Genomic DNA, 20,833 nt, shown 5'->3' on the forward strand with positions numbered 1-20,833 from the left:
GACCAAACCTAACTGAAGCCCAAAGGACAGTGGAGCCCAAATGACACAGTCTCTAGATGTCTCTTAGGGAAGATCAGGGACAGCATAAAATTATCCAGTTGCCTAATGTATTATATGGACCAGACATCTCAGCCAGACATTGATAAACAGCAACACGGGGCAGGCACAGTTTGTACCCTGTGGGTGCTTGTAGCCTGTGACCAACTACCTGACAGAGGTAGGTACACAGAGGCTAAAGAGAGAACTTGACATTGTTTCAGGTTTGCATAGTCATAGTGTCTTTCCATTTAAAACACTGTGGTGAAGTGCAAAGCACCTGGGTATTATGGTTAGAGTCATTTGAAAATAAGTCATAAGGCACCACTTTATGTATAGGGACTAGCTTATTGACCTTTATAAGCTTCAATTCTCTCTTCTCTAATACCTGCCTATGGAGTTGTTGTAAGGCCAAAATGAGCAACTTTTGTGAAGTACAAGGTTCAGTGTAGGTACTTGCTATGAATTTATTCCTTATGATTTACATTATGGCATCATGCCCAGAGACTGGAGATGAGGAATGAGAGGCTGCATTTCAGTATAGTGGAAATTGAGCTATGGAGTCGCTAGTGTAGGTAGATAGAATGGATACCAAAGGAAAGGAATAATATCTTTTAGATATGATTAATCTAAACAAATATCTGAATTGCTTGAACTACAGCATCTGCATCATATCTGACTATCCCCTGCATTGATGTTGAAACACAAGCTGAGTCTTTAAATCTGGCATTGTGGCAGGTGGGAGAGCCTGTGTTCTCACTCAGACTTCCTTTGCTCTTTATCTTATTATAGCTCTTCACTGCCTCTCTTGAGATTGCTCAAGACTCATTTTCAACCATTTCTTCTTTTTCACAACCCAACACTCATCACAATCAAAACCACACGGCACACAGTGAATAAAGCTGATGTGGAAGGGAGGAAAATCTTTCAAATGAAACGAGAAATGTGAAACAACTCCGTCTCCATCTCTTGTCATTTTTTGCAGTGTCAGAACACCGACCCATAGTAGACAATGCCATCTTGTGGTTCTTGTGAAAATCATTCCTTCAAAAATTCAAGAAGGTCATTGTTTAAATCTCACTGTGCATGTTCTTTCCTATCATATTTTTATAGATTAAGTCATTATCTTCTAAAACTCCATCTAACAAAATAGCAGCCAGATTATTTATATGGTAGCAGATCACACTAATATGGGGAAATCCCACTACCCTATTTTTAAAGAATCTTAGTACAATTGCGCACTTGACAGAAAGATAGAAGCAGGCTAGCTCCTTTTTTTTTTTTCCTTGGGAAACAGTCATACCTCAGTTTGTAAAATAGCACAGGCTGGAGTACTGATTCCCTTGCCATATTCATCCTGTGCATCAGTGTACTGAATCCTGTGCAGAGGGCCTGCACCTGTCCTAAAAAAGTTCCCCCTAGATTATGATTGGCACATAAAGGTTTCAGCAGTAGCAGCTGTTTGGGCCACTTTCTGGCATTATGTGAGTGTTATGGGTTTAGTTTTATTTCCTTGGAACATAAAAATAGTAGGTTTTGGTTTGTTACCTTTAAAACTTCAGGGAAATCAAAATTGGAACTGATTTTGGATGCCAAAATGATTAATCCATAGTGCACTCTGAGTTGAAATAATGACTTGGACCTCATGTTTTTATAATATCTTCTTTCTTTCCCTGAGTATGCTCCAGGCCTGGCAGTAACTTAGCATGCCTTCCTGCCTTTCTTACTCAACTCTCTGTCTCTCTCCATTTCATCAGAAGTCATAGACACCTTTTAATTATTATTTCATTATTAAGTACATAATTAATTACATAATAATATGTTAAACATATTAAGATATATCTGCTATTCATTTAAAAGAAAGTTTGTTGCTACTTGACTCTATACGATTTTCCTGGATACCTAGATTCATTAACTACAATGACTTGGTACACCAGAATAGTTTCTCTGCAGCAATATTCTGTCTTTCTTCTCTCCAGAAGTGACCAGAATCAGCATTAAAAAAAAAATCTCACAATAGCAAACAAAGTACTTGTATGTATAATAAACATACCAATTAATGTTTCTTTTACTATTTGTCACCAAATTCCAGTGTAATCTAATAAAAGCAAACCTAAATTGAAAAGTAGCTTTAAATTATTAATATATAAATTTTAATTTGTCACATACTGGTATTAAAACAATCTTATAATGTCTACAAGAATAAAATGTGTTTTGGAAGACAATTTGTCTTTTTAAGATCTCAGATATAATCTCATAAAATTTATTCAGTAGATACTTTTTGAGGTTTTCTTGGTCCCAGAAACTCTGTGAGTGTTGATTATACAGAAAGGAGTAAAATATGGTTCTGTCTCTCGAGGAGGAATTTATAGTGTAATGGGAAGAACAAGCAAGCAAATCAGCAGTTACAAATGCATGTGGTTAGTTCAGTAATGAGAGGAATTGGAGGTTATGTGGATGAACACTGGAGCAATACAGAAGTCCAGTCTTAAGAGCTGCAGGCTTCTAGATGAAAGTGACAAAATAAAAGATGAGAAAGAGTTCAGGTGAAAAGGGTAGGAAATAATATTTCACCCAGATTGAGAACATGTGCTTTCCTGGAGACTTGCACTAATGACAGCAATACTTATAATAATCATCTCAAAAGTGGTATAATATCCTCAATAACATTTTTACTGGTCTCTTCCAATCAAAATCTCAGCAAGTTATTTTGTAAATACTGACAAACTGATTCTAAAGTTCATATGCAGAGGCAAAAGATTCAGAATAGCAAGCACATTATTAAAGGAGAACATACTTGAAAGAGACACTATCCAACTGCAAGATTTACTATAAAGCTATAGCAATCAGGATAAGGTGACATTGGCCAAGAAAAAAAAAAAAAAAACACTGAGCAGATCAATAGAACAGAAGTAGACCCACAAAAATACAATCGACCTTTGACAAAGGAGCAAAGACAATACAATAGAGCAGATAGTCTTTTCAACAAATGGCGCTGGAGCCACTGGATGTACACATGTAAAAAATGAATCTAAATACAGATCTTATACCCTTTACAAAAATAAACTCATACTTGATCACGTAGCTAAATGTGAAAATGCAAAATTATGAGAGTCCTAGAAGATAACAAGGAGAAAACCTAGATGACCTTGGGTATGGTGACAACTTCTTAGATGCAACACCAAGACACCATCCATGAGAGAAATAATTAATAATCTTGACTTCATTAAAATGAAAAACTTTGCAAAAGATTATGTCAAGAGGATGAGAAGACCAGCCACTGACTCAAAGTATTTGCAAAAGACACAACTGATAAAGGACTGTTATCTAAAATATACAAAGATCTCTTAAAACAAACAACAAGATAAATAACTTGATTAAAAATGTCCAAAGACCTTCACACTTCACTAAAAAACATATGCAGATTTCACTAAAAAATAAGCATATTAAAAATGCTCCACAAGATATGTTATAAAGGAAATATAAATTAAAACAGGAAAAAATGCTACTAAACATCTATTGGAATGGTCAAAATCTGGAACACTGATGACAGCAAATGTGGGCAAGCTTGTGGAGCAACCCGAACTCTCCTTTGCTGCTGGTGGAAATGCAACTGTAAATGGTACAGATACTTTTTGTAAGACAGTCGGAAGTTTCTTACAAAACTAAAATTACTGTTATGATTCTAGAAATCATGTTCCTTGCTAATTTCCCCAAAGGAGTTGTAAACTATGTCCACTCAAAAACCTGCACATGGTTGTTGGTAGCAGCTTTATTCACAATTGTCAGAATTAGGAGAAAACCAAGATTTCCTTCAGTAGGTGAATGAATAAACTCTGGTACATTCAGGTAATGGATTATTATTTAGTGCTAAAAAGAAATGAGCTATGAAACCATTAAAAGACATGGGAGAAACTTAGATATACATTACTAAGTGAAAAAAGCCAACCTGAAAAGGCTATGCACCATATGATTCCAACTATATAATATTCTGAAAAAGGCAAAGCTATGGAGATAGTAAAAAGAGCAGTGGTCACCAGGTGTTGGGGAATGGGGATAAATAGGTAGAGCACAGAGAGTTTTTAGGGCAGTGAAATTATTCTTCATGAAACCATAATGGTGGATATGTTATTCATTTGTCATAACTTATAGAATGTAAAGTATCAAGAATGAACCCTAACGTAAACTATGTATTTTAGGTGATGATAGAGTGTCAGTGAGGGCTTATGGATTATAACAAATGAGTCACTCTTGTATGTGATGTTCATAGTGGGGATGGCTGTGTGTAAGTGGAGGTAGGAGACATAGGGAAATTTTCTATCTGCTCAAATTTTTTGTTTACATGAAACTGCTCTAAAAATTAAGTCTATTAAAAATTGCATGGAACTAAATACATATAAGTATGAAAAACTTGGGAAATATGAATATGATAGGTGATTTGTATCAATGTCAATATCCTAGGTGGGAATATTGTCCTGTAATTTTATAAGATAGGACCATTATGGGAAACTCAGTGAACAGGTATGTGAGATCAATCTGTTTTATTTCTTATAACTGCCTGGGAATTTATACTTACCTCAAAGTTTTTTAAAAATATGAACTAAATCAAGACTCCATCCTGCATAAAAGCATTCAACCTCCACTCCCCTTAGAATGAAATCAGAACTTTTCTCCATATTGTATATGGTCTTGTAATACCTGTTCTTTGTCAGTCTTTCTAACTGTATCTTTCTCTCTTTGAATGAGCTTCTACCACATGGCTCTGCCACTGGCCCTCAGATATGTCAGCCTGCTTTCCTCCCTGTGCCTTTACGCTCTTCCTTCTTCCTGGATCCTTCTCCAGGTTACTGGAGCAGGGTCAGACTTGTCCATTAGTTCAAATGCCACTGTTTCAGGGGTGTGTGTCCCTGATTATTCTGTATAAAATGGCACATTACCTTTGTTACTTTATTTATAAAATTATCATCAGAAACTCTGCGTAATCACATTTGCCTTATTCTCCCTTATATGCCTAATTCTGCAGAATATTAAGTTCCACAAGTGCAAGGACATTTGTCTGTCTCGTTTCCTACTATGCCCCAGTGCCCAGTTCTGTACCTGATTTCTAGTAGGTGCCCAATAAATAGTTGCTGAGTGAATTTTTAAAAAAATGCATAAATGTCTCTAAGAAGGTACCTATTAAATTAAGGGGGAAATCAACAAAGGATTTACAGCTTAAGGCCTTCACAATGCAGCTATATAAATAGAAATGTCACTGAGAACTAATAGTTTTAAAGGAGGGAAAATGAGTTTCTTGGTGAGAACCAACATTAATTTCCCAGTTTTTCTGAACATGTGTAGAGGTGAATCTGAAAAGTAATGAACTCCCCTTTGCATCTGAAATGGAGGTCAGTTTACTCTCAGAGTAGAAAGGCCCTGTGCTCTCCCAGGATGAAGATCTGAGGTGAAGAAGAATTACAAAACATGCATTGTTGGTATAGGGTGATAGGATGTTTCATTCTTGTTCATTGTTACATCTATTTTGCCTGCTGTTAGCCTGATACTTCCCTCATTTCACTCAGTTTGGTACCTGGGGTCTAAGAAGACATGGTTAAGTGCGAAAAAGAACAAAATGCCCAACTTTTGGACAAATGGTGTTTACTCTTCACAGTAGCGCTCTGGCCTAACTCCATCATGTAAGAATTGTTGAGAAAAGCTCAGAAGAGCCAGACAGGTCTTTGCCATCCTCACCTCTGCACACTCCGCTCTTTTGTGGTGTGTGCAGCAGTGGACAGGCCCTGCCTGGACTTGGAATGGATTTTTTATTTTCTGCTCTCTCATCCAGTTTGTATTGCTATAAAAAAATACCACAGACCAAGTGGCTTAAACAACAGAAATGTGTTTCTCACAGACCTGGAGGCAGAGAAGTTCAGGGTCAATGTGCTGGTCAATTTGGTTCCCAGCAAGGGAACTCTTCCTAATAATGTCCTCATATGTTGGAGAGAGGGGAAAGCAAGTGAAGTGCTCTCTGGGTCTTTTCTTATAAGGGTACTAGTCTCATCATGAGGACTCCACCCTTATTACCTAGTTACCTCCCAAAGACCCCAGCTCCAAATACCACCACACAGGGGGCTAGTGTTTCAGTATATGACTTTTGGGAAAATACATACAGTCCACAGCACCTGCCAATCTTATCTCTCTTCTGTACACTATGTTGAGTTTAGCAAAATATAATTTCTCAGTCCCCTGCTCCCAGCTGTGCCCTGGGAATTTGCAAACAGATGAACGTGAGGCCTTAGTTAGGAACATCAAACTATCCCAGTGACGGAACAAACCTTCACAAAGCCTTGGATTGAGAAAAGGTTCTCTACCAATGGGTAGAATTTCAGCACCCTTGACACACCTTTCTTACACGGTAGGGCTTAATGTGTTTTCCTTGTTGGCTTCTCCGTAAGATAGATTCAGGAGAAATTTTGAAAGATTTATTCTGCTCTAAAAAGAAAGTTTGAAAACTGTTCTACCACCCTTCTGATTAGCCCCCTTTCCATCCTGGTGCAATGGCCACATTGTGTCAGTTTTCTTTGCTGGACACCGCTCATGATCCAAGTTTCCAAACATCGGAGAGCCCCTGTGTTCAGTCCTTAGCTCTTTTTTCCTATTTATTCTTTTAGTAGCCCATCCAGTTCCTTGACTATAAATACCATTTACATCCTGAACACTCAGAAATGTATTATTGCTAGCCCTGATGTTGCCTCTGAATCCCAAAGTCCTCTATCTAGCAACCTTGGAAGTTTGTCTCTTTGAATATGACTAACCATTATGAGTATAACAAGTCTGATACTGAACTTTTGATTCAGCCATCTAATCTGAGTCCATGTTTATGACTTTTCTCTATCTCATACTTCATATCTCACCCCCTCAGCAAGGCTCAAATCTGCTTTGTGTTACAAATCTATCCCAACATTTCTCACCATTTGCACAGATTTTGCTCTCATCTCTGTTTTTTCCTGTTCCTTTATTTGTATTCCTGACCTCTGTAGTCCCCTCAGAGCAGCCACAAACATGATTTCACAATATAAATCAGAGCATAGCGTTCCTTTGCACAAAATCCTTGAGCGACTTCTTAACACATAGCGAATAAAAACCCAAGTTCTGCCCATGGCCACGAGGCCCCAGACAATGTAGCCCTATTCTCAGGTATCATTCTTCTATAGCTGATTGTCCCCCTACTGTCCTCAGTTGCACCATGCATGCTTCTCCTCCAGTGTTTGCATCTGCCTCTCCTTCTGCTTGAACCATGCTTGCCCGAGGTATTCATATCCCTTCTCCTTCACTTTGTCAGGTCTCTGCCATAGTGTCATCTCTCAGAGAGTCCACTCCTGGCTCCCAGTCTAAAATATTAAACCTCATCCCCATCACTGCTGTATTTTTCTTGTTAACATTATAATAGTCTGATACTATATTTCATAATTCTTTGTTTATTTTTGTCTGTGTGCCCCACTAGAATGCAAGCTCCACAAGGGCATAGAGTTCCTCTTATTCATTCTTGAATCACCAGCCCCTAAAGCAGCACCTCCTGTAAGTGCTTAAGAAATAGTTGCTGAATAAAAGAATTCTCTCATTTTTTTTTTCATAAAAGAAAACTAAGGCCTAGAATATAGAAGTGCTAAGAGGTGGAAAACTGTTGCCTAACATATATTGCTTAAGATAAATCAAGTAGTTCATTTTTTTCTTTTTTTGGTTATTTTAGAAAACTACTGTTTCTGCAGGCAAGAGGTACAGAATTTTATAGACACTCTTTTCCTCAGTTTTACAGTAACACAAGAACTAGCCAGGTAGTTGAGACAACATGCAAAGTGAAGGTAAGTAACTGGGAATCTAGGAACATAAATTGAGGCACAAGCTGTACAGCAGTACATTAGTATTGAGATGTTGTGGTCTGAGAGGAGGTGAAGTGGGCTAGAGGCCACATGCCTTTGTTCCTTGTGAAGAAAAATAAGATGGATGTCCAAACAATAATAACCAGCTAGATTGTCTTAAGGTTTATTTAAATAGGTTTCCAAGAGTTGGATGTTCAGGACAAAGAGTAGATAAGTCTGATATACATGCCTTCCTACCTCTAGTATTATATCAGTGGCTCATTTAACTTCATAATGAAGCAGTTTATATAAAAATATGATATATATATATACACAGACACATACATACAGGCATAGGTAGGATAGATACTTCATTCTCCTTCACAGAACAATTATTTTATAAAGCAAATAGGGTGTTTGTACTAATTCCTTAAATTAAAAAATATTTTTAAAGAGATCCTTTCTTCTGATTCACCTCTCATGCTATGGACATTCCTCCATAGAGCAAATGGTGGAAATGCCAGTGACAGGTCAATGTTTGTGTCTGTTAAATCTTCACTGAGTCTGTTGATTTAGGTGTATCAACTATTTGGCCCTTAACATTGCAGCAGTGGGCTGTGTTTTACAATCCACATAGACCTTCACACAGCACACACAGTCACTTCAGCTAATTTCTACTTAAAAGCAGTTCCTTGGACAAGTGTTGTTCACACTTACTCACTTTCCATGTTAATAGATGTCATAGTTTTCCTGTGAAACATTGTGACACAATTGTTGGAGTAAAAACAAAAGCTATCTTGAATCTTCAAGTGCTACTCTAACATTTTAATTAAAGTCCAGGAAGAGAAACAAATTTCTTACATAAATTTTGGTATTAGCAAAGCCTCCTGGAAAAGAAGTGCTGAGGAACATCATATACCATTGAACTTGACAAGGCCTGACTTTTAAAACTGGGTTCATGATGTCCTGTAGTAGAGACAACAGCGCCAAAGGATAAATGAACAGAGGTCATCGAACACTCCACATTCTCATCTGTTTCAAGCTGTATTCTTTTTTTCTTTAAGAGTTCAATCAAGCCCTGGCTGGTGTAGCTCAGTGGATTGAGCGCGGGCCTGGGAACCAAGCAACCACGGTTCGATTCCCAGTCAGGGCACATGCCTGGGTTGCAGGCCAGTTCTCTCCCTCTCTCCTTCCTTTCCCCTCTAAAGATAAATAAATAAAATCTTTAAAAAAAAAAAAAAGAGTTCAATCAAGACCCACCCGCCTGTAAGCAATCTTCTCCTAGTATTGCCAGCCCACGTAGAGCCATAGCAGTCTCCTGATCCTGGCAGTGAAGTACAACAATGCTACATTATACAGGTATGCAATCTTTAATTCCTTAATGATGAAGGGAGCCTGTCTGCTTATCTTCCCAATTTACAGTATGTTCTGATAGAGGGCTTGCATTAAAATTAAAAATATATAGATATGGGTAATTTAGATTTACTAGGACTTCATATGTGATATAATGTAGACAGAACAATGGTTCTTGATCATGACTGCCCACTAAAATCACCTGGGGAACTTAAAATGCCATTGCTTAGGCCTGTCTCCAAAGATTGGACTTAACTTGTTGAAGGTGGAGCTCAGGTAGAGGTAATATTATTTTTAAAAGTCCCTAAGTGCTTCCTATCTGCAGCAAGAGTTGAAATCACTTGGTTAGGGCAGATTTAAAAGCATGTTTTATTACCTAGAAATTGTTTCCTCATCTTTTAAAAAATAGGACTAACAATGTATACTTTCCCGGATTGTTATTCCCTGGCTGGATCATATCTTCCCCATTTTGAATCCCTGTCACCTTAGGCAACTGCTTAACCTCTCTAAGACTTTGATTTCTGTTGAGTTCAGTAAGTATCAACACATAGATTTGGTGTAAGGAATAAATGAGGTAATGTGTGGGTAGTTCTCAGTCTGGTGCTTGGCATATTAGAGCTCAACAAGATTTAGCCACTATGTGCACTGCGCAGCACAGCATCTGCAACATGGTAGACACTAAATAAATGTTTTCTTTTTCCTCTCTTTCCCTCCCATCTCTTGCTATACTCTAACCCAGTGATTTTTTAGCTGGTGTGCCACAAGACCTGACTATCAGTCAAGACCTTACAACACCTGACTATTAGTCAGGTGCACTGACCTCTTTTTCCTTAGATTATCAAATAAAAACATGACAACAGCCAACACATCCATAGCTGTCTGGTGTGAGTGCCCTGTCTTGAACTATAAATATATTAGTCATAAAGTTGCATCTTATTTTCATGTCACTTAATGGTCAGGTTGCCTATGATTGGTTAGTTCTTTACTAGAAATTCTTGTATACAAGTATAGGCACCTGATTTTTTAAAAAGTTGCTTTGGAGCAAAAAGGAAAGGTAGTTACTATCATTATTACTTTGTGTCACTCAATCAAAATTATACTTTTTTTTGTCCGATCGGCAAAAATGCATATTTTTTGGTGTACCACAGAATGTCAGATCTCTACGAGAGACAGTGAACAGTTGTGAGCACACTTAGCTTGGCAAACAGAACACTGCAAGTAGCTAACACTCTCCATCTTTCCTTTAGAAACTACTATTTTGGAATGCCCTGAGGTTCTGGTCTTTCTCCTTATTTGTATTTTCATCTCCACCAGATTGGTTAACCCAAAGGCTCTCCCTATGTCACAAACCTCAAAGGCTGCATCCGACATGCAAATCGATAGATATTTCACTCGGCAGTAGCTAAAGGAAACCTACCCTCACTTGTTTTCCTACAAATATGGCATTTTGGTTTATTTCAGTGCATATTATTTGGCATCTTAAATTCCGTATTTTTTATCCCAGTCATTTCAGAGGCAAAACTGACTTTCCTGATAATTAGATTTTCTTCACAATGACAATTACACCATTTATTTTCATTTCACTACAAAACACCTGTAGATTATTAAGCTGGTGTCAGCTCTCACCCACCCACATACCTTCGATGCAGTAGGAAAAAAGTGTCAGAACTTCCAAGTCGTGTGCCCAGATGATGTTTAGTTCCCATAATTTCACACTTGGAGGCATGTATCATGTTATTTATGCAGTAGGCTAGCTCATTACACATTTGTGAATTTATTTTACAGGTTACTAATTTTGGGAAGCTCTGAATGCAAAGAGAATGCTTTTAATTGGCAAAGTTTTATTAATATGTAATTTTAAATTGAATTTAAATAGTGATTGATATTATTGGGGGCTTTAAATAATAAATTATAGTCTACAAAATTTATTTCAGAAGATATTTGACTAGAAAAAGTAATAGTCTATGTGACTGGAAAATTTGGGACAAGATGGTCTGTGATCTCTGTACATTTAGAAATTCAACAAATGCACTGGCTTGACTTGATGGCTTCTGTTTGATTAATTTATAAAATTAGTTCCATTCTCATCACTCCTTTCTCCCCTGCACTAACACTCACATTATCACCAATTGGACAGACACTTCTTCATCTAGCCCCTAATTTATTGTATTTTACAAACTGCCTGTTTCAATCCTTTAGTGAGTCACGAAAATTATTTAGTAAGTTTTAGAAAGTATTTTTAAAAATTGAACAGAATAGATCACAGTGCCTCACAGGCAGAAAAAATAAGTATTTCAGTGATATGTGTATGTATAACTATAGGATAATGTAGATTTTATTGCTTATTGTGGGTTGTAGTACAAAAAAGAGTTTGAAATGCACAAATGTACTTACTTATGCCTGCTAAAAAAATTCTATGACCTAGATATTGAGGATCCTTCATCTCTTAAGAAGCCAAAATGTTTAGGTTGCTACTAAGCTAATGCCTCCGAACATGGCCAGGCACTAGCTCTGTATCCTGTAGTTAATAGTACTTAGAATGATCTAGTTATCAGAATTTACAGTTTGCAAGTGTAGCCCCAGGACCAGCAGTAACAGCATCATCTGAGAACTTACTAGAAATGAACTTCTTAGGTCACACCCCAGGCCACTGAATGAGAATTCTGGGGTGGGGCCCAGTAACCTGTGTTTTAGCAGCCCTCTAGGTGATTCTGATGTGTGTTAATGTTTGAGGACCACTGGCCTACACAAGTTTGAGTCTGGACTTTGCTTTTACTTGTTAATGCAGACCTCATCCATTGGAAATTCCCATCTCAGCTGTTTCTCATGGGTGCCGCCCACGTGATGACATGAAGTCTGTTCAGTTATCCTGTGACATCCCACAATGTTTTTCCTTTGTAGTATGAATTTATAAAGTTATTCAGAACTTAATTAACTTATACTTCAGCGTTTTGTTTAGAAAATATTGTAATCTATTCTATTCATTGAGTGAGTTTCCTTATTAAATTTATTGGGGTGACATTGGTTCACAAAACCATATAGGTTTCAAGTGAACAACTCAACAAAACATCATCTGCACACGGCATCATGCATCCATTGCCCAAAGCAAAGTCTCTTTCCATTTCCAATTATCTCCCCTTTGCCCACCTCTACCTACCCCCATCCACCTTTCCCTGTGGCTATCATCATACTCTTATCTGTGCCTATGTATTATATAAGTGGTGTGTGTATATATGTGTTTGTGATATGTTTTTTGTTTAATCCCTTCACCTTTCACCCAGCATCCCAACCCGCTTCTCTTCTGACAGCTATCAGTCTATTTTATGTAGAGGTATCCATACCTCTGTTTCTGTTTAATCAGTTTATTTTATTCATCAGATTCCACATGAAAGTGACATCATATGGCATTTGTCTTTCTCTGACTGGCTTATTTTACTTAGCATACTAATCTTCAAGTTTATCCTTGAAGTTTCGAAAGGTAATATTTCCTTCTTTTTTATGGCTGAGTAGTATAGTTGTCCCTCGCTATATTGTGGTTTGCTTATTGTGGCTTCACTTGTATTGTGGGTTATATACAGTGAAGTGGCAATAAGTGGACTACAATATAGCAAGGGACAACTGTATACTTCACTGGTGAGCACCCATATAGCATTTTATATGTTGTTAAAGTTACGTAGGTTTAAGAGTGTAGAAAGTGTCTAAGAGCATATGGAGTGTTTATAAGAGTGTGGGAAAGGTTAATAAGAGAGCGGGAAAGGTTTATAGGAGTGTGGGAAGGGTTTAAGTTATAAAGCCTTAAAATATATACAAATGATGGAATCATAAACGAGCCCGAATAGCAGCTGCTCTTTTGAGAAAGAAGAACAAAGTAGGAGGGATCACAACACCTGATATCAAACTGTATTACAAAGCCACTGTAATCAAAACAGCCTGGTACTGGCATAAAAACAGGCACATAGACCAATGGAACAGAACAGAGAGCCCAGAAATCAACCCAACCCTCTACAGTCAATTAATATTCGACAAAGGGGGCAGTAACATAAAATGGAGTAAAGATAGCCTCTTCAGCAAATGGTGTTGGGAGAACTGGACAGCTACGTGCAAAAAAATGAAACTTGAGCACCAACTTACACCATACACCAAAATAAATTCAAAGTGGATAAAAGACTTAAATATAAGCCATGACACCATTAAAGTCCTAGAGGAGAACATTGGCAAGAAAATCTCAGATATTCCACGCAGCAACATTTTTACAGATATGTGCCCTAGAGCAAGGAATATAAAGGAAAGAATAAACAAATGGGATCTCATCAAAATAAAAAGCTTCTGCATGGCTAAAGAAAACAGTATTAAATTAAAAAGACAACCAACTGTATGGGAAAACATATTTGCCAATGATACCTCAGACAAAGGTTTAATCTCCAAAATATACAAAGAACTTACACGACTCCACTCTAGGAAGACATCGAACCCAATTAAAAAATGGGAAAAGGACTTGAACAGACACTTCTCCAAAGAGGACATACAGAATATCCAGAGACACATGAAGAGATGCTCAATATCGTTAGCTATCAGAGAGATGCAAATTAAAATCACAATGAGATACCACTTTACACCAGTCAGGATGGCTATAATAGACAAAGCAACAAACAACAAATGTTGGAGAGGGTGTGGGGGAAAAGGGGACCTTAGTTCACTGTTGGTGGGATTGCAGACTGGTACAACCATTATGGAAAACAGTATGGAATTTTCTCAGAAAAATAAAAATTGACCTGCCTTTTGACCCAGCAATTCCACTGCTAGGATTATACCCCAAGAATCCTAAAACATCAATTTCAAAGAACCTATGCACCACAATGTTCATAGCAGCACAATTTACAATAGCCAAGAGTTGGAAGCAACCTAGGTGCCCATCAGTAAATGAATGGATCCAAAAATTGTGGTACATATACACCATGGAATTCTATGCAGCAGAGAGAAAGAAGGAGCTACTACCTTTTGCAACAACATGGATGGAACTGGAAAGCATCATGCTGAGTGAAATAGGCCAGGCATTGAAGGACAAATACCATATGATCTCACCTTTAACAGGAACCTAAACAACAAAACAGACAAGCAAGCAAAATAAGGTCAAATACACTGAAATAGAGAACAAGTGGGCAGCGACCAGAGGGGAGAGGGAAGGGAACTTAAGGGGAAAAAGGGGGAGGGATTTTGAGGAACAAGTATGAAAGACACAGAGATGAGGACTGGAGGGGGGGGAATGGGAGGGAGGGGGTAGACCGGGCGGGGGGGTGGAGTGGGATGGGAGAAATAGATTAAAAAAAAAAATGTACTTGAAAAGTAACTAAATAAAATTTAATATTAAAAATAAATAAATAAAATAAAATACCTAAAATGATTTTCCTTTTTACATTTCAAAAAATATATATATACAAATGATAAAATAAATATAATGCTGCTACTTTGTGGATTTTCACCTATTGTGGGGGTCTCTGGAACATAACTCCCTCTATAGGTGAGGGATCACTGTATTCCATTGTGTAAATGTATCGCAGATTTTTTTATCCACTCACTACTTGTGGAAACTTGGGCTGTTACCAGGTGGTTTTTAATACAATTCTATATACCAGTAATTCTCATGTCTATTTTATGTACTTTTCAGAACTTGAACAGTTTTTTGATATTTCCATAAATCCTATAACAATTAAATGAAATAACTTATATAAGGTGATTTGTTTGTGTGTAGAACAAAGTACTTGTAAATATATATTTATATATTTTTGCACAAATTCTCTGACAGTTAATGCATTGCAAATATCTTCTACTAGTGTGTAACTTGTCTTTTCATTCTTATGGTGTCTTTGGATATCTAATTGCTTTTCTAAATGCTCTTACCGGTTTAAATAATATCTGTAGACACTTTTGTGTTTCTGTGTAAACAGGTATATTCTTTATTAACAAAAGTTGCATTTATTTTCAATCTTTATAACTTCTATTTCTACATCTGGCTACAATGTTCAGTATAATTTTGAACAAAAGCGGCAGTGGGAAAAATTCTCATCTTGTGCCTGGCTTTAAAGGAAACAATTATTACATTTCAACATTATATCTCCTTTATGATTTGTAGATATATTTTAGGTTTTAATAAGTTAAGGACATTATCTACCACACCTAATTGTGAAATTCTATTAGTTCTCCTTTTACATGAGGTAATCATGTTTGTCTCCTTTAATCTGTTAATTTTATAAACTACCATATTAATTTCCTAGTGTTGTACCAGTCTTGCTTTTGTAGAATGAATCTAAATAAGCAATATTTGGGGATCTATTTTACTAATACTTACTCAGAAATTTTTAGATATATTTGTGAGTGAAATTCACCATCTTTATGATTTTAAGCTTCTCAGCTTTTAGTATTAAGGTTTTACTAGCTACCTCAAATTAGTTAGATGTTCCTATTTATCCATGTTCTGAAAAAGGTTATATATGATTTTAATTATCTATTCTTTGAATGTAGATGGAATTGACTTATGAAATCACCTGAGTCTATTTTCTTTGGGGAAGGATTTTTTTGACTACTAAGTCAATTTTTTTTTAACATTTATGGGGCCATTTAGGTTTTCTGGGTGTTTTGGGCAATTTATATTTTTCTAGAAATGTGTACATTTCATTTTTCTAATTTATTGGCATAAAATTTTTCATAAGTCCTAATTTAAATATTTTCTACTTTTAAATTTATCAGATTTTATTTTTAATCTTATTTATACCTTTTCTTTATTTATATTGATCATTGTTGCCAAAACATTTTCCGATTTTATTAATCTTTGAAAAGAATTAACTTTTCACTTTGTTGATTTTTTTCTAGATTCTTCCTGTTATATCTTTATTTTTAATCTTGTTATTTTCTTATATTTATTATTTTCTTCTGTATATGCTTTGGTTTGTTTTGAGTTTGTTTTTTCCCCTAAATTTTCAAGTTAATTAGCCTTGTTCATTATATTTTACTTCTTGTTAATATAAGCTATAAAATTTCCTCTCAGTGACATTTAGTTGCAGCCCCTAAGTTTTGATATATTATGATTTCAGTTGTATTTTTTTGATCATGCTGGCTTTTCTAATCCATGAATTATGGATTTACATTTCCCAATGTGTGTTTTTAATCTTAGCCATTATTAATTTATATTAGATTCTATATTGATACTGTTATTGGGTACATAGAAATTTTGTATGTTGTAACTTCCTGGTAAATTGAAAATTTACTGAAAATTAATCATATCAGTAGGCAGTGACCTTTTTAATTTCACTATCTTCCTGAAGACTGCTATATATTACTCAAATTGCTAGCCCAGCTCTTTTCATTGGAATTTTTCCAGTAAGTTATCTCCCATTCTTATTGTCAGCCTTATTGAATCTTCCTGTTTTAGTTAGGTCTTTTTAAAAGAGCTTTTAGCTTAACTTTATTGAGCTTTAACTGAATGCCTTTTTTTTTTTTCAATCTAGTGGTCTTTGTCTTTGAACTGACAAGGCAAATACTTTGATTCTGATTACTTAAATATATAAATTTATTTTTAAATTTTTATCTGTGGCAAAAGACACATAACATAAAATGTACCATCTTAACTATTTTTAAGTGTACATTTCAGTAGTATTAAATATTATATTCAGGTTGTTGTGCAGCCAATCTACAGAACTCTTTCATTTTGAAACTGAAACTTTATACACATTAAACAACTCCACCTTCCCTGTTCCTCATAACCTCTGGCAACTACCTTACTCTAAGTTCCTTATTTAGTTGGAATCCTGTAGTATTTGCTTTTCTGTGATTGGTTTATTTCATCTAACATAATGTCCTCAAAGTTCATTCACATTGTAACATATACCAGAATCTCCTCCCTTTTTAAGACTGAATGATATTCTATTGTGTGTATATACCACATTTTGTTTATCCATTCACTTGATGGATACTAGAGTTGCTCCCACTTTTTGGCTACTGTGACTAATGCTGCTATAAACATGGGTGTAAAGGTATCTCTTTAAGAACCAACCTGCTTTCATATAGTTTGGGTATATGCTCAGAAGTGAGATTGCTGGAATATATGGTAATTCTATTTTTAAGTTTCTAAGCAACCATACAATTTTCCTTAGTGGCTGTATCATTTCACCTTCCCACCAACAACATGCAGGGGTTCCAATTTTGTCACATCAGTGGAAACACTAATTTTTGGTTTTTTGTTTTATTTATATTGTGTTAACCATCCTAATGGGTGTGATATAATATCTCATTGTGGTTTTGATTTGCATGTCACTAGTGATAAGTGATGATGAACATCCTTTTACCTGCTTATTGATCATTTCCATATCTTCTTTGGAAAAAATGTCTATTGATGTCCTTTGCCTTTGGAAAAAATGTCTAAAAATTTTTCTCATTGGGTTGTTTTACTGGGGTTTTTTGAAGTATAGAAATTCTTTATATATTCTGGATTTTAACATTTCATCAGATATGTGATTTGAAAATGTTTGTCTACTGTACAGGTTGCCTTTTCACTCTGTTGATTGAGTTTTGAGGCACAAAATATTTTAGTGTAATGTAGTCCAATATTTTTTCTTTTCTTGCCTGTGCTTTTGGTGTCATATACAAAAAAAAAAAATCATTGCCAAATCCAAAGTCATGAAGGTTTTTCTTTATGTTTTCTGCTAAGAATTTTATAATTTTAGCTCTATGTTTAGGTGTTTTTTTGTTTTTTTTTGCATTTTGAGTTAATTTTTGCATATGGTGTGAGGGAAGGGACTAACTTCATTTTTTTGCATGAGTATATACAGTTTTCACAACACCATTTGTTGAAAAGAGTGTCTTTTCACCATTGAATGGTCTTGGCACCCTGTTGAAAATCATTTGACCATATATGCAAGGGTTTGTTTCTGGGCTCTCTGTTCTATTTCACAGGCCTATATGTCTGGGTTGTTTTTTTTTTTTTTTGCCAGTATTGTAATTTTTTGATTATTGTAGATTTTCAATAGGTCTTAAGAAGTATGAGATCTCTGATTTTGTTATTTTTTTTAAGCATTTAAGCTTTGGAATCTCTTGAGAGTCCATACGAATTTTTTTTAATCCTCAAAACTGCAGCCTAGTCCTATGTCCTCACTGGGAATCAAACCCACAGTCTTTTGGTGTACAAGATGCTTTAATCAAATTAGCCACTTGACCAGGGCTCCATATGAATTTTAAGATTGATTTTTTCTATTTTTGCGAAAATAACATTGGAATTTGACAGGGATTTCATTGAATTTATAGATTGCTTTGGGTAGTATTGACATCTTAACAATATTGAGTCATCCAGTCCATGTATACAGGATGTCTTTCCATTTATCTGTGTCTCCTTTAGTTTCTTTCAATAACACTTTGTATTTTTCAGTGTAGAAGTTGTTCACCTCCGTAGTTATTCCAAAATATTTTATTCTCTTTGATGCTGTTATCACTGGAATTGTTTTTCAGTTTCTTTTTGGATTATTTCTTGCTAGTCTATAGAAATGCAGCTAATTTTTATGTACTTATTTTGTATCCTGAACCTTTGCTGAATTATTTATTAACTCTAAGAGTTTTGTTTTTGTTGTTGAGACTTCAGGGTTTTCTGCATATACCATTACATCATCTGTATACAGAGATACTTCACCATTTATTTTTCCAATTTGGATGCCTTTTATTTCTTTTTCTTGACTAATTGATCCTGCTAGGACATCCAGCACTATGCTGAACAGAAGTAATAAAAATGAACTTTATGGAATTTCCACACAGAAATTCTTATGGAATTTCCTCAGAAAACTAAAAATGGACCTGCCTTTTGACTCAGCAATTCCACTGCTGGGATTGTGCCCTAAGAGCCCTGAAACACCAATCCATCAGAACCTATGCACCCCAATGTTCATAGCAGCACAATTTACAATAGCCAAGAGCTGGAAGCAACCTAGGTGCCCATCAGCAAATGAATGGGTCAAAAAACTGTGGTACCTTTACATAATGGAATTCTGTTCATCAGCGAGAAAGAAGGAGCTTATACCCTTTATGGAAGCATGGATGGAACTGGAGAGCATTATGCTAAGTGAAATAAGCCATGTGGTGAGGGACAAATACCATATGATCTCTCCTTTAACTGGAACATAATCAACAAAAGACAAAAAGCAAACAAAATATAACCAGAGTAATTGAAATTAAGAACAATCTAATAATAGCCAGAGCCAGGGGGAGGGGACAGTGGGAAGAAGGGTTTTCAGGAACTATTATAAGAGACACAGGAACAAAACCAAGGGGGAGGGTGGAAGTAAGGGAGGGAGGTGGGTTTGGAAGGGGTGCAGGGGAGTGGGTGAGAAAATACAGACAACTCTAATTGAACAACAATAAAATAATTTAAGTTAAAAAAAAGTGAGCATTCTTGTCTTATTCCAGATCTTACAGGAAAAACTTTTAGCTTTTCATCACTGAGTAGATTAGCTGTGGACTTTCTACATATGATCTTTACCATGAGGTAGTTTCCTTCTATTTTTAGCTTAAGTGTTTTTTAACATGAAAAAGTATTGAATTTTGTCAGATGCTTTTTCTGCATAAATTGAGGTTGTCGTGTGGGTTTCCTTCATCATTATGTTAATATGGTGTATTATACTGATTGATTTTCACATGTGGAATCATCCTGGCATTCCAGGTATAAATCCCACTTTGTTATAGTGCATAATCCTTTTAACCTGCTGTTGAATTCCATTTGATTGTATTTTGTTGAGGATTTTTGAATCAATATTCACTGAAGTTGTTGACCTGTAGTTCTCCTGTAGTGCATTGCTTGACTTTGGTGTCAGTGTAATATTGGCATCAAAGAATAAGTTGGGAAGTGTTGCCTCCTCTTCAGCTTTTTGGAAGAGTTTGAAGAGGACTGAGGTTAATTCTTTAAATGTTTGATAGAATTCACCAGTGAAGTCTCCTGGTCCTGGGATTTCTTTGTTGAGAGTTTCTTGACTGTTATTTAATCTCCTGCTATTTACAGATCTGTTCAGATTTTCTATTTTTTTCACTGTTGGCAGGTTGTGTGTTTTTACGTACCTTATCTACTATACTTGAGCAACATCTGATTTGTTGGTGTATAATTATTTCTGTAAAATCAGTTGTAAAGTTGTAATGTTACTTCTTTTCACTTCTGATTTTAGTTATTCGAATCTTCTCTTTTTTTTCTTGGTGTATCTTAAGGTTTGTTGATTTTGTTGATATTTTTGAAGAAGAACTCTTGGTTTCATTGATTTCCCCTATATTTTTATTCTGTATTTTTATTTCTGTTCTAATCTTTATTATTTTCTTCCTTATGCTAGCTTTGAGTTTAGTTTTATTTTTTAAAGATTAGTTTGTTAATTTGAAATCTTCCTTCTTTTATTGTAAGTAATAACAGCTGTAAATTTTCCTCTTAGCTTAGCTTTTATTCTCCATAAATTTTGGAATGTTATGCTTTTATTTTCATTTGTCTAAAGATGTTTTTTAATTTACTTTGTAATTTGTTACTGCTTAATCAGCCAGTCTTGGTTTAAATTCTCTGGTGTATTTAATGTTTTCTTTATCATTTTTTGTGC

The sequence above is a fragment of the Artibeus jamaicensis genome, unplaced genomic scaffold, assembly GCF_021234435.1.
Source record: "Artibeus jamaicensis isolate MK-2021 breed Jamaican fruit bat unplaced genomic scaffold, CSHL_Jam_final scaffold_1964, whole genome shotgun sequence".
In the NCBI taxonomy this organism is placed as follows: Eukaryota; Metazoa; Chordata; class Mammalia; order Chiroptera; family Phyllostomidae; genus Artibeus; species Artibeus jamaicensis.